Here is a 15,266-nt window from a genome sequence, read left to right as displayed (position 1 = left end):
GGTGCCGAAGGCTTAGAGGATTACGTGTGTATGGATAGTGAAGAGAAAACACTGGCTAGGTGTTAACATGCAGAATAAAACATAGCTCGAGACTGACTCTGATAGGGAAAGCAACTAGTTTAAGCTAACAAGATTTTCTCTAGTTTAACAATAACCCAGGGAAGACCACGATAGGTTTTATATCTGGCATCCAATATTCCACTGATTTGGAGAAATAGGTGCCAGTGACAATGTGAAGTTAGCTATTTATATAACCCCCATTACCTCAGAATGGGATCTCACTCGGAAATAGGGTCTTTACAGAGGTAGTCAAGTCAAAATGAGGTCACGAGGGTGAGCCCTGATCCCATACGACTGGTGGCCTTGTAAAAGGGGGAACTCGGGATACGAACACACAGTCTTCAGGTGGTGATGTGAACTAGGAGTTCATGTGCAGATTGGAGGTCTGTTGCCACAGCCAAGGAACTTCCAGAAGCCGAGAGACACTCCTGGAACAGATCTTTCTCTAGGTTCTGCAGTGGGTGCATGGCCCTGCCAGCACCTGGATCTCAGACTCCTAGTCTCCAGAGGCATAAGGAAATAGATTTCTGTTAAGCCACTCAGTTTGGGGTGCTTTACTACAGCAGCCCTAGCAGACAAGCACAGTGAGGGTGGGTAGTGTCAGCTGGTGCAGTAAACAAGCCTCCCAATCTCAGTGCATGGACACGGTGAAAGGTTGTTTCTTGCTCCTGCAGATGCTGATGGCTTTGATTGAAGGGCAGCCTTCCATCCATTCAGAGGCCCAGGTTCTTCCTGTGCCGTGGCCTCACCAGTCCCAGGGCCTTGGGTCTTTCGCTGGGTCCTCTGTACCCACACAGCTGTGGGGAGGATGGAGGGGTGGAAAAGGGAGGAAAGTTGTATTTCTCAAGAACAGAAAGATAGGATCCTGTGGGTTTAATGTTTCCCTTGGAGCTCAGAAATGTATTGATAATTCAATATCATTATCACCAAATAATGTTGAGATAGTTTAAAGCACTTTGTGCCAGACATTTCTAAAGTGCTTTATGTGTAACAGCTTAGCTTCTTCAGTTCTTAATAGCTGATACTATTATTAACCTCATTTACAATGAAGAAACCAAGGATCAGACAGGTGAAGAATTTGCCCAAGATCTCACAGATGTATATGGTGAAGCCATGATTCAAACCCCGCCAGTCTGAGAGCACAATCTGTTTTTAACTCCTACACCATGTCACCTCCATGACATACGCAAATGTCGTTATTTACAGTCATGCAGGCCTGTGGTCATCATTCATACTAAATTGATTAAATATGGCCTCATGAATAACAGTCTGAATACAACCTCCTGAGAAAGGAGATACATATACACCCCCAGGACAGAAGGAAGGGGCACAAGAAAGAACCTTTGTTCATAGAGACTCTTCATCGCAACATACTTTAGGAGCCTGAGATTTGTCTTTAGAGTTGCTACCCTTCCTGTTACACTCCTCCCTTTCTCATCACTCCCAATTTTTATCAACGTACCCACAGCCTTTCTTCTCATGTCCTCTACCACCCAAAAGAGTGAAGACATTTAAGGTGCTATTTTCTGAAACCCACCCCTACGCATCTATTAACCCATTTGAGAAATTGCACTTCTAGGCTTTTTGTCATTTAGAATTAGATTTGGCTGCAAATAAGAATCATCTCCAAAATAAACTCCTATCTTATTTGTTTCTTTGATTTCTCTTTTGCTATAAAGACTAGATGTAAGCACGCGGGGAAGGCTCTGCTCCGTGAGCGCGTCAGCACCCAGGTTAACCTCCTCTTCTCTGCCTCCCCTGCTGCATACGGACATTTCCAAGGGTGCATCCTGTGCTGGGCAGCTGCGCCGTGTCCAGCTGTCACATGTGCATTCCAGCTGGCAGGAAAGAGGAAAGGGGAGGAGAAGGACACACGTCTCTCTTTTTCAGGACCTTCCTGTAGTTCCACACCCACTTCACCTCTGTCCCAGTGTCCAGAATGTGATCAAATGGCCACACCTAAAAGGAAGCTCCCAATCCAAAACCAGGGATTCTGTTATAGCAGAAAAACAAAAACATCCAATAGATAGTGGGAATAAATAAGTTTCTCCACGTGCGTTAAAATTCAAACTGTGGAATAAAAACTTCTTGTTCTGCTTAAGACATTCCAGACATCGCTTTGAAAGAATGTTATTTTCTGTCAGTTGCCTTCTCCCGGGCTCTGAATCGTTGCCACACCTAAAGCTGGACTTTAGAATTCATCCTTTCAGGCTGTTTAGGGCTGGAGTTTGGGTTCAGTTAACAGGACCAATTTTTTTCTTTGCCTCTCTCTACGTTTGCATATTCTTAAATCCATGCAAGGATGCTCAGATCTGGAGGATGTCAGAGCTTTCATATTTGTCTTCTCCATGTCTCTACCACTGCCTCCAGCTTACTGTACCTGCTCTCACTCCTGAGATGTCTGTTGCTGGGACTCCATTTCCATCATTCCTGTCATGCCAAGTTTGCTTGAATTACAAAGTCAGACTAAAACATCCAAGCCGTAACTGAGAGGTCCATCATGACTATTAGCAGATGACATTACAGCAAGGAAATCAGGTAACAGCCTCAGATCCACAACTATATATTCTACTATATCATGCTCACTGTCACAATATTTTTGTTACTTTATTCTGAATCTTTAAGCTTTTTTCTGTTCTCTTCATTAATAAGATTTATATATCACACTAGGTGTGAGTAATATGCACTGAGGACTTAATTAGCATATCAATATAAGGTAATTTGTTTGTCTGACCAGTGAATACTGAATCTTAACTGGTATGGAAATGAGAAAATGTTTTTTTTCTGCCTTTTCCAGAAGAATACAAATTAAAATAAATTTCAGGTTGCCTGATCCTTGGCCACTGTTTTCTCAGGAGACCCATTATCTTCATTAATATGAGTTATAACATTTGCATAAACGTATTTTGTTTATATAAACGATTCTGTGTATCTGTGAGGCAGAAAGAAAAAAAATTTAAATTCTTTTACCCAAAGGGGACTGGAATTCACCATTGAAAATTTTATTTTATTATAGGCTTTTGATACATTTAATTGTCTGGTTGTGAGTATAAAATAGGTCATTTATTAGAGCTGAAGTACTGCCTGCAAAATGTGAAGAGGGAGGAGAATGTTTTCAGTTTAATAAACTTAACATCTGGACACAAAATAGAAGTGCTGTTTCTGTCAGGGATTTTTTTTCTTTTTTTTTTCCTGCAGGAAAGTGATGCCAAGTTCTTTAGCTTTGCCACGTTCACACTGAGGAGTCTAATTGCAGAATGAGTCATGGTTGCAGCGTTCCTACTGGAGATATAAACCGCATGGACCTTCTGAGTAAAAGCAGAACCAAGACAGTTAAAGCATCGATGTAAGTGTTTTAACCATGTGGCTTTATTTTGTTTGCATAGCTGAGCAAAGTTAGAATACTTCCTGTTTATGACAGTTTGGTTATTTTATCAGACTCTAATATATGTCTTTGTTATCTTGGTTATACTGGATTCTTTTTCATCCAGGACAAGGTAGAGTAGGGGTGTTTCCCAACTTGATTGAAGGATAATTTACATGCAATAAACTGCACATATTTTGATTGTGTGAGTTTCAGTTGCTCCCTATGCCAGCCTTCACTCTGCACTGTCAGCCTTTTAGTTTTAGGTGGTATCATGTTTTGATTTGAGTTTATACTTCCCTGATAACAAATGATATTGAATCTCTTTTTGTATGTTTCTTAGCCATTCCTGTGATAGGCAAGAACACATCTGACTCCGTATTGGATCTGTTTCTTTTACTTGAACCTTTGTATTCCATAAGTTAAGAATGTTGTCTATAGCCAGAAATATACAAGATAGCCTGTTCTCAAGGTATAACACTTTTCCATTCATATAGAGATAAAATGTTGCAGAACAGAGAATAATGCTTGTTTTGTTGGAGGTTTACAGGAACATTATGACCTGACCTACCTGGATAGCTGCAAGAACAAAGGATTCTGACACCAAGACATTTGCAACAACCAACAACGCCCCCTAACTTTTCAGTGTTAAAGAATCCTGAATTCTAACTAGGGTAAGATGGTTCTTTGGGACATTATTCCGCTGTCTTCTCAGTCTCCTGGCTTTCTGATGCCCCAACAACTCATCTCTCGATTTATTGGCCTGTGTCCCTTGACTTATTGGCTGGCTGTGCAGTGAGCAGTATGAGCTTGGACTCAGTAACAAATATGTTGGCCGTTCCTATATTGCCTTTGGGGAAGTGTCTTCTTTTTCAAATCTTTTGCTCAATTTTTTAAACTGAGTTGTTAATTTATTATTGAACGTAAGTGTTCTTTATACATAGGGTTCCAAATACAAGTCCTCTGTTCTGCATGTTTTCTAAATGGTTTCTCCCAGACTTGCCTGTTTGTTTACTTGATAGTGTCATTTATTCAAAGATGAAAGCTTAATTTTGATGCGGTCAAATTTTTCAAAAAATTTTTATGGACTGTGGGTTTTGTGACCTGAGAAATTTTACCTATCCCAAGGACACAAAGATCTGCTCCCATTTCTCATAGAAACTTCATGCTATTACGTTTTACATTTAGGTCTATGATCTATGTTGAATTGTTTTTTATCTGTTGTGGGATGAATTGTTCAATGTTGATTGAAAAAATCTGGAATATCCAGTTGTTCAAGCATCATAGAGTGAAGAGATTCTTCTCCTCCACTGAATTGCCTTGGCACCTTTTCCAAAAATTAATGACAATATATGTGTGGATATACTTATGCACTCTTTATTGTATTTTATTATCTCTGTTTGGCTATCTTGATTATTGTAGCTTGGTAAAAAGCTTTTTTTTTTTTTTTAACAGATGAAGTCCTCCAACTTTGTTCTTCTTTTAATCTAGGTTCTTTTGTTGTCATATATTTTTTAAATTAGTTTGACATTTTTTACAAAAATAAAGCGTTAATTGAAATTGTGTTAAGTTCATCGATCAGTTTAGTTATAACTAACATCTTAGTGATAATTGGGTTTTCTAATCCATGAACATGTCATATTTCATCACTTAGGTCTGTAAGTGTTTTTGTAGATTCATTGGGATTTTTGCAAACAGGAACAGTCTTACTTTTCCCTTTCTGATTGTGGTGCCTTGTATTTCTGTTTCTTGCCTCACCACAAAGGCTAAGGCTTCAGTTGTAGTGTTGAATAGAAGTCATGAATATGAGCACTCTTGCCTCAATGATTTTAGGGGGAAATGTCCAGTATTTTTGCCATTAAGTATAATATTAGCTATGTGTGTGTGTGTGTGTTTTTAAGTCAGATTGATGAATAACTTTCTATTCCCAGTTTGTTGAAAATTTTAATTGTCAATATGTGTTGAATTCTGTCAGCTGATTTTTCTGCATTTACTGGAATTGTATGAAGTTTCTCCTTTGTTATTTTAATAGAGTAAATTACATTTTTTAAATGTTCAACCAGCCTTGAATTCCTGCAATAAAACCTACTTGTTAATGTATTATATTTTTAATATATTGTTGGATTTTATTTGCTGATATTTTGCAAAGGATTTTTGTGTCTATGTTCATGAAGGATATTGGCTTTGTAAATTTTGGGCTTATAGACCCAGAAAATGAATTTGTTAGTATTTCTTCCTTTTGTTTTTTAAAATGTGTAAGCTGGGTATTATTTTTTCCCTGAATATTTGATGGGATTCACCAATAAAATTATTTTTGGAGTGTTTTGTTGTTGTTGTTGAAGTGCTTTTTTTAAGTAACAAATTCAATTTTTTTAATTGATATAGGAATATCCAAATTTTCTGGGGGTTTTTGTCATTTTTTATGGTGGTATTTTTCAAGGCACTTGTCTATTTTACCTAAATTGTCAAATTTATTAATACTAAAAAATTCTTTTTAGTATTTGTATGATCTGAATTGATAATCCCTCTTTTATTTCTGATAATAGTAATTTCAATTCTCTCTCTTCTTGAACTGTGTTTTCATATATAAAATGCACCTCTTATAGGCAGCATTTTGTGGTAGTTTTACTTTTTAACTGACTGTGGCAATCTCTGACTTGGAATTAAGAGTGTTTATATCATTAACATTTAATATAATTAGTTATATGCTTGGATATATGTCATCCATTTAATTTTTTGTTTGTTTACTTTGCTGTTATTGTTTTTATGTTCTCCCTTCCCTAAATTTTTTTTTTGATTATTAGAATATTTTTTACCTATATAAATGACCATATTTTGAAATAACAAAAATGAAGAAAATGTGGGATCTCTCTTTTGGGGATCTTAAATCATAATGGAAAAGGCCTAGTACAATAAAATAAATGCATGAAGGTGAAAAAAAAAGAACATTTTTTAGAATTCTATTTTAATTTACATATTGCTATACATCATTGCCATTCTAGCTGTATCTTATTGCAGTTTTTCAAATGGTTGTTTTGGGGAACAACAATGTATATCCCTAATCTTTCTCAGACTATGTAGGAGAGTTAACACTGTATCATTTAATGTAAAAATTAGAAAACTTGCAATCGTATAGATCACCTTAATACTTATATAATGGTTATGTATATATGTGGTAAAATATTACAACTGCAAACATTGAAAACCTCACAAAATAATGTTTTAATTTTTATTTACAGTCATAGGTATTTTATGGAAACTGAGACAAAATAGTCCAATATTTAACATTTCCAACGCTTTTCATTTTTTCCTGAGGATCTAAATTTTTTCCTGGAAACATTTCTTGAGCTTTTCTTATAGTGAAGTTCTGCTAGTGAGGTATTTTGTTGGCTTTTCTTTATCTTAAAATTTCTTTGTTTCACTTTTATGTCCAGGAATATTTTTCACCTGGCATAGAATTTTCTGCATTGACAACTTTTTAAAATTTTAGTACTTTAAATATATTGTTTCACCATCTCTAGTTTCCATGGTTTCTGATGACAAATTTCTGGTTCTTTGCATTGTGACTCCACTGTATGTACTGCACCTTTTCTTCTTCTGACGACGACTTCCAAGTTTTTCTTCATACTTTTGGTGTTTTGCAGTTTGAACTATGAAGTGAATAGGCATGATTTTCTTTGAGTTTTCCTTTCTGGGGAGATTTTCTGACCTTTTTGAATATGTAAATTTAAAATATTCACATAACCTCAGAAGTGGTTTGGTCATTTTAAACGTAAACATTTTTTCCCCCTGCCTGATTTTCTCTCAGTTCTCTTCCAAAATGAAACAGTGGGCATATTTTTCCTGGACGGAGAAGAGTCCCCGAGGGAAAGGAAACAGTGTTGGCCGACCTGGGGGATGTGCTTCAGGTATGTTCTCAGGCTACTCCGAAAACGGCAACTGAATAGTGTACTGGAATGACTTTCTCATGCTCCGTGCATTCATCCCTGGACTAGATCATGAAAAGATCTTGTAAACTACACTTCCTTGCTAAGGTTTGAAAAATAAGATCGTTTTCCATGGGTCTAGAATCGTTTACATGTGGTCCCTGCAGAGGATGTAGGTGCTAACTCTTTTGATCTCTCAAGGTCCCTTTCAACCCTATCATTCTATAATTCTATAATTAATTAGTGAACGAGAGGATCATTTAATTAATGTTACAATTAAATCTGCCCGAGGAATGCTTAAATCCCAGGCATTTCTGAAAAAGCCATGGATGTGGTTTCCTTGAAAAGACCCTTTGGGGAAGTAGTTAGAGGTAGTCTTGCTGAGTTATCAAAGAATTGTCTGCCTTTTGGCATCACTGAAGGACCATTTTGTTTATCACAGGACAATGCGTGGTAGTAAATTAGCAGTCGTATACAATAGCATGGCAAGAGATCAACTGCTTTGCTTTTGGCAAAAGCTAATGATTTTTTTTTTTGCAAGACCAGCATAATGCATAATTTTGCCTTCCATTTTTCATAAAATAAAAAATGTGCATACATTTCTGCAAGAGTGAGCCATAAGATTAAAGAAAAGCTAAGAATCATCTGAAACAACAACTTAGTATAAATAAAAAAGATTGGATATAACCCGGCACAACGAAAAATAATACTAGACCTGCCTCATTGCACTGAATTTCTGCAGAGCATGAAACTTTCATCAGAAAACAAAACAGTGGAAATAATAAATGGGTCCTATAAATTAAAACTGGTGCAATTACAAGGGGGCATCCTCCGATTAATTCTACATACGGTGTGTTCTAGTTGTACTAAAAGATCTCGTTTCTGTTTTGCAAAACAAATGTTACTCTCCAAATTAAAGAAAATATTGTTTATATGCATGATTACAATAGGCTGTTGAATTAGGACTCTAAGTCTTTTGCAAAATAGAGTATATGAATATTCTTAATATGACACAACTTCATACGATAAAACTGAATTTCTCTTATTATACAAAGCTCTCTTTTTCTACATTCAAATGATTTCCCAGTGATGCACTTAAACTCCAGACTCATTATAACATTTATATTATTCCTATTATTGTGGTTAGAAAGTATAGTTGCACTTCATGAAAGGGAAGGATGTTATAGCCATTGTTAAAAAGAAGCCAGAGGGGTGTGTAACAACTGTTTTATCTCTCCAAAGGAAAAAAGTTCTCAGTTCATTTAATCTGAATACATTTGGATGCCTCTTAATCATTAATTTTAACTTATGTTTACTTATTCTAGTTCTCATAGATGACCAATAGGGCACATATTCCTCTAGTGATGAACACTTACCTTTTCTGAAGTTTTCTGCTAAATTATTCACCTACAGGGGAATTTGCTTAAGGAGTTACAGGAACTCTCTCTTGGGAAACAGAGCCAAATTTTTACATTCACTTTAAAAAAAGAGTAAATAAATATATTATCAATTTTTGCTTTCCAATCTAAATTTTCTATTGACTCTGTTGGTGTGTAAATAGAAGAAATATCTCCCTTCTATCTGCAAAGAAATTCTTTGGCATGTGTAGTGGGTAATTAAATGATGACTTCAGTCCTTCACCTATAGTTGGAGTGTTGACTGTCTATGCAGTCTGTCTTATTTGAGCTAGGATGTTACGTGACCTCTAAAACAGATGATTCTGTGGTACCTGTCACACACAGATTTTCTGGCTCATCAGCTACCATTGTAGTTGTGATCCCTTTCAGTCACCCTTTATTGGCTTCATAAAATTGTTAGGATTGTCATTGCCCTAGAAAGAGAAACCAGAAAGGAAATAAAGAATAAATAAGAGAATTGTTTGGTGTGTACCTTTATGTTTGCTATTCCTCTCAAACCTAGCCTTCACCATGGACTTCTGCATGGTAGTAATTTCCTTGGTACTACTTTATATTTGAAAGAACTAGTTAAAATAATTTTGGTTGTCCTCATATATTTGGAACAATAAGAACTTAGTTACTTAGAAAACCAACATAAATTTCTGTGACACATAGTGACTCTTTTTTTTTTAGGGAAAAGTGTAAGAAAAGCAAGTAAATGTATTTATATAAACATTGTATAGGGTGTGTTACGGGGAAAGTAGATATTCAGGCTGATTTTGCCCACTTAGCTTTTGCACAAATTTGGTTATGATGTGGCGGGAGATCTGGACATCTAGTGCTTCGTTTTCCAGGTGACTTTCACTACCTTGTCAAAACCGTGTCAAGTCCTGACACACAGCTGATGGCTGTAACTTGGTCTCCCACCTGAAAGAAGGTGTGGGGGCCTCTACCTTCACCGCCTGTAACTCCAGAGTCAGCATCAGAGGGGAAAACGCAGGCCATGAGCCTTGCGAGAAACAAAACTAGCTCTTCTTTGGAAAATGTTGGGAGTCAGATTATAACGCATGTCTTTTTGACTCTACGAATGATTCTTAAATTGGACAAACAGGAGAAAAACTGCCTAGGTAGGTAGAAATGATACAGACTTTGAAAGAGAAAATTGTTAATGGCCAAGAACAAAAATAGTGGTCATAGATTTTAGGAAATGAATTTTAAATAGTGATACCATATGAAAAATATGGGTATTAATATTATGGTCAGAGACCATTTATAAGTAAGTAAAGCTCAGGTTTTTGCTAAGTAAAATTCTAACAGTATAATTGCGAAGGATCCTGATGAAAAAAGAAAGGAGAACTGGCTAAATTTCATGTGGCCGAGGGGCTGCCTACAGCTACCTGAGGAGCTCACGTTGTAGAAGGACACGTACAAGACGTGACAGGAGTTGATCCTGACTCCTGATGAATGGTGCACGTTTATAAACGTGATTTCTGGGGGTGATGCCCAGAATGAGCCAAGGCTTGCAAAAAAAGCCAAAGACAACAAAAAAAAACCCTTGAAAACTACGTGTGGAACAAGAAAGAAACAGAGAGGCTCTCTGCCTGCAGCAGATGGTGTGATGCTCACAGATGGCAGAGGGAAAGCACGGGACCTCAGCTTCAATTCTGCTAAGCCTGTTCCGTCGAGGAAAATCGTGTTCCAATGGGGAAGATATCTTTGAACAAATATTTTGAAAGAAATCAAAGCCTAAGAAATTGAAGAAAGCATAAAGCACCTGTTTTCAATGTATGAAAATTCAGTTTCATCTATTTGCTCATTCATTCATCAAGTGTTAACTGTCTAACACGTTCATACACCGGTCTGAGCAAGGGAGACACGGGCACTCTCAGTTTCTGCACGGACTTTATGCGTTGGTGGAAATAAGCAAGTGAAATTCACCGGGAGACTTCATACATCTGGTGTTCCATGTACCAGGTTAGAGCCATGTTTGGATTCAATGGGGGCCCAACTTGAAGTGAAGAAGGGAGGATGTTAGGTCACAGTATTCTCAGGGTTCCCCCAGATGAGAAGGATTTAACAGGGTAGAAAAGTGAAGGTAGTGACGGAAGAGGATGCTGCTTATGGAGGACAACGCATGCTCGTCGGCCAAAAATTACATTAAGGGCTCCCGAGGGAATCTGCTTAGTCAAGCACAGCACCACTGCTGGCAGTTTTTTGAGAAACCATGGTGACTGGAAGTGGTTCCAGTAGACTGGAGATGGTTACAAATTTGATTTTCAAAAATAGGGTCATGCGAAAGAACTGCCCCTCATTTTCCAGATCTTATCTGTTTGACTCATACATTTAATGCTCTTTGCACGAGACACTTACAAAGTAGAAGACAGGCCCATTTCACACCTGGTTTTGTCTATGCAGAAGGAAAAGTTCCCGATGGTACCTCTCCTCCTCCCACCTTTGGCTCTTGGTGGGATATTTCTAGGTTCAGAATGTTTTTCTCTCTGGATAGCATCACCTCATGGCACTTATGATTCTGGTGGGATATGCTTGGAGGATGGTGAGCTGGGTGATCAGGGCCACCGCCTACGACCGTGCGGGGTATGCACAACCCCATAGGGTACTAGTCATGGGGCACTGGGGCCCCACAGATAGATGATTAAGTGCAGAGACAGTCCACTGGTGGAACTATTTAAAATAATGTTTATGCACATATGACCACTTCCGGCCAGGAGGTCTCTAGTAAGTAACGCAGGGCTCCTAGGTTCTGTCTCAGAGGCACTATTTCAGCATCAAATGCTAGGACCAAAATCACAGATGATAAATAACCAGGAAAGAGAGATTGTAAGTTGAATGAAAGAGTCAAAATTAAACAACTGCTGGCTTTCAGTGAAAGACCAAAACACAAGATGTGAAATTTATCACAGATTAAGTACAAGGCTCTGAATTTTGTTTGAAAAATCAATTTTATGAGTACAGGTTAGAGGAGACAAAACGATTTATGTAAAAGAAGGCTTGTAAAGTTTAATTAATCATGAGCTCAGTATAAACCAGTAATGCGATGTGGCTGCAGAGAACACAAAGGTGATTTTTCTTCTCTCTTGAAATTTTCCTTCGTTGATGCTTTGCAAATTATAAAACTAATAAACGCTTGTTTTAAAAAGTGAAACCAAAACAAAATATTTAAAAGGATGTAAGAAAGAAATGCTAATCTTCTCCTTCTTTCCAGTCCTTGGCCCTCTCACAACAAAAGATTAGCTACCCAAAATGTCAACAGTGATGAGGTAAAGAAAGCCTCGCATCATATTAACTTATTCAGCATATTTCTTTGCAGACCTTGAGTCCTAGAAACTACCACCAAGGAAGTTTTTCACGCCAGAGTTTCTCCTTCCATAAAATGGGGATAGTAATAACACCCACCTCCAGAGTTGTTATGAAAATTCGATTAAATAAAGCATGTAAAGCATTTAGACCTGTGTGGAAGAGAATCTAGCCCAGCCCTGTGCCTTTATTCAAAACACCACAGCAAGAGGAGGTGCCGAAGGAATGTTCTGCCTTGAGGGAAAAGGGTGGAATTTTTATAGAGCCGTAGCCAAGAGAGGTCAGCAGAAGTTCAGCCAGTTTGGGGACTAGTTGCTGAAAAGGGATCTTTGGGGGGGGGGGGTTGCTCTTTTGGACTAGCCACTGCTGGCTGGGCGATTCAGGGTTTACTGAGAGGAAGAAGGAGGAAGAGCTGCAGGGCTAAGTTAGCTCGAGGGGGAGATGGAAATTAGTCAGTCCTTTAGGGCCTCTTGTATTGGCAGCAGAATGTGCTCAAAAATGCTGTAGGTGTTATTCTGTTCTCCCCGCATCCTGGGCAGATTCTCTGTAAAGCCTCTCACTCCTGGGAACCATTAGGAAACTAGGCTCAAGTCCTCCATGCTCTTGGGTTCCAGAACCTGACCTAGAGGTGGAACAGCACCCCCCCCAAGGAAGGGGTGGCTCCGCTTGGGCACCCTGGCTCCCTTTTGTGGAATTTATGAATGAAGACCACCTAAATGAGAAAAGCAAAAGCTATTAATCCAGAGCTTGCTATGGCAAGAGAGTCAGGCACCATCACCTGAGTTTTGGCAGAGACTCAATGACAGGCTGAGGGTGGGAAGGCTGTGGGTGTGCCCCGCTGGAGGCTGTGGGCACCGAGAGGCTGGAGGTGGCCAACCAGAAGCAGGGGATCCATGTGGTCAGTTCAGGGTGTGCAGTGGGCTTTTTCAATTGGTCCTATGCTGTAAGTGGAGACAAAAATTAGGGAAGCTGTCAGTTATCAATCAAGTCTTGGCCATTTGGGGCCACTAATTACAGTTTTTGTTTGGCTTCCTGAATTGTTACTAAAGATGGTTACATGGCTTCCTGAAAGACTGTCTTAGGACAAATTGGCTTGTTGGGTAATTTATTGCACATAAGTGGTTGTTTTTCTGGGCAGGTAGCTGCAGGTTGAGGGTCAAAATTCTGTTTTCACATATGGTCTGTCTTTTGTCCATTTGTATCTTCTGATTCTGTCTCTGACTTTGCTTTTCCTCTCATCTCTTCCTTTCTAAGCGCTAATTATTTGATCTGGTCTGGGGACAGGAAAAAAAACTGCCTTTGAATGATCTTGTATTCATTCAAGTTTGTTTCTAACATAAATTTTATGATGTAAATAGCTAAAGATTTTGATGCTTGATTCTGAGACTTGACCCTTAACCTTCAAAAGCTAAGAACTGCACACGTTGGATCTCCTTACTCCATCTTCCCAGAGGTAATGACAAGGAATCAGCAAAGGGCAATGTGTGAAAGGATATTAAAAACTAAACAGCTCAAAGCAAACACAAACGACATAAGACTTAGTATATTTGCATTACGTAAAATCAAGTTGCTCTCCCTACGATACTGGAGAATGTATGTTCTTGCCTCGCACAGGAAAAAATTCAAGGGGGAGGCATAGTAGAGTGAAAGTAAGTTTAATCAGGTAGATACACACCCCACAGACAAGGTACAGTTCTTTTCACTCAGAAGGGAGAGCGGCCACAACGTGTGGGGGTGGTTAGTTTTTACCAGCTGGGCAATTTCATATGCTAATAAGTGGGAGGATCATTCTAACTATGCTAGGGGAGGGGCAAGGATGTCCAGGAATTGGGCCCTGCCCACTTTTTGGCCTTTTACGGTCAGCCTGGGAAGTGTCATGGTGCCTGTGGTGTGTCATTTAACATGCTAATGTATTAAAATGCGCACGTAATGAGGCTCAAGGTCTACTGGAAGCAGAATCTTTCACCATCTTGTGCCTAGTTGCTGTGTCATTCTTTTAATGGTTGTGCCCTGCCCCCTTCCCTCCTGTCTCACTCAGAACTTCCAAACAAACCTAGAATGATTGAATGGATTGTTGAAGAACAAGTTCTTAGAGCCAGGATATTGGGTCAGAGTCTAGAATGAGACCTGGTGATACATGGAAATAGAGACGATTGGCTTAATTTTTTTCATGTTCTACATGAATTGCTGAATTAAGTTTACTGAATTTAGCTTTGTGTCTTTTTTCTAGGCATGCTTGTCAGTTTGCACACGTCAGTTTTCTCATAGCTTGTGGTATGCTATAGATCTTTGAGGGCATACGTTAATTAAGGCGCGCGTCTGTATCCTAAAACTGAAAGGTAGCTCAAATGAATTTCCCTGAATGTTGGCACAAGCACCCTCTGTAATTTCTCATCAGGGTGATTAGTCTAAAGTTAATTTCTACTTGCAGTTCTCACAAGGTCTGGCATTCTCATTTCAGCATCAGTTCACTTTGTGTAATGCAATGCCTCAGCATGGCTATAGCATATCTTCTCAATCGTTCTGTTTTACGATTAGTACTAAATAAAACAGATTTCTAGGTAAAATGCAGTTCCAATAAGTTGGAACTTTAGTCATGCTTATTCCATTTGATTTGACTTAAGCAATATTTTCCTAAAATGTTTATAAACTAACTTTCGGAGGGTGCAAATTAAAACATTTGAAGGTAAGGATATTAAGATTATAGAACTACATGATAAACGTACACCACAGGGAATAGCTTTCCAAATATCCCTACCATACCAGCACTAATGAGATATTTTTGCAGTAAATACATTTTACATACGACATTTAAAGCAGTTGATTAAAGGAAAGGAAAGATTGCAAGTTAGCAGGGGCAGAGATAAGATTTTTATTTGGTACCTTCTTTCTTTTCTTGTTATGATTGCATTAGTGAGTTACCGATGGAGGGTGGTTCAGGAAACCGTGGTTGTAACCTGCTGGGATGCTTAACGGTGAAAAGATTGCTGAGTTCTGTTTCCTTGGTCCTAATGTCTCTTCCTTGCAAAGTGTGGGGTATATGAGCGGTGTTTTTATTGGTTTGTATGAGTGCAGGTGCTTTCAGAAGACGTAATTTGACAAAAAGGGGTATCTGTGAGAAAGACATGGTCAGGTATGTTCTGCCACACTGAATACTAACATACCTTGTATGTTCTGCCACACTGAATACTAACATACCTTGGG

General features: G+C 38.5%; 1 long non-coding RNA gene across 1 annotated transcript; it reads left to right on the top strand.

Annotated features, from left to right (window-relative positions):
- Positions 1 to 2,901: 2,901 nt before the first annotated feature.
- Positions 2,902 to 5,749, top strand: LOC141578461 (uncharacterized). The gene is made up of 2 exons (XR_012508846.1): positions 2,902 to 3,406; positions 3,967 to 5,749. It is a non-coding gene; the product is annotated as an uncharacterized LOC141578461 (long non-coding RNA).
- Positions 5,750 to 15,266: the final 9,517 nt, after the last annotated feature.

This window comes from Camelus bactrianus, chromosome 8, assembly GCF_048773025.1.
Source record: "Camelus bactrianus isolate YW-2024 breed Bactrian camel chromosome 8, ASM4877302v1, whole genome shotgun sequence".
NCBI lineage: Eukaryota > Metazoa > Chordata > Mammalia > Artiodactyla > Camelidae > Camelus > Camelus bactrianus.
This window is presented reverse-complemented; position numbering and strand designations above follow the sequence as displayed.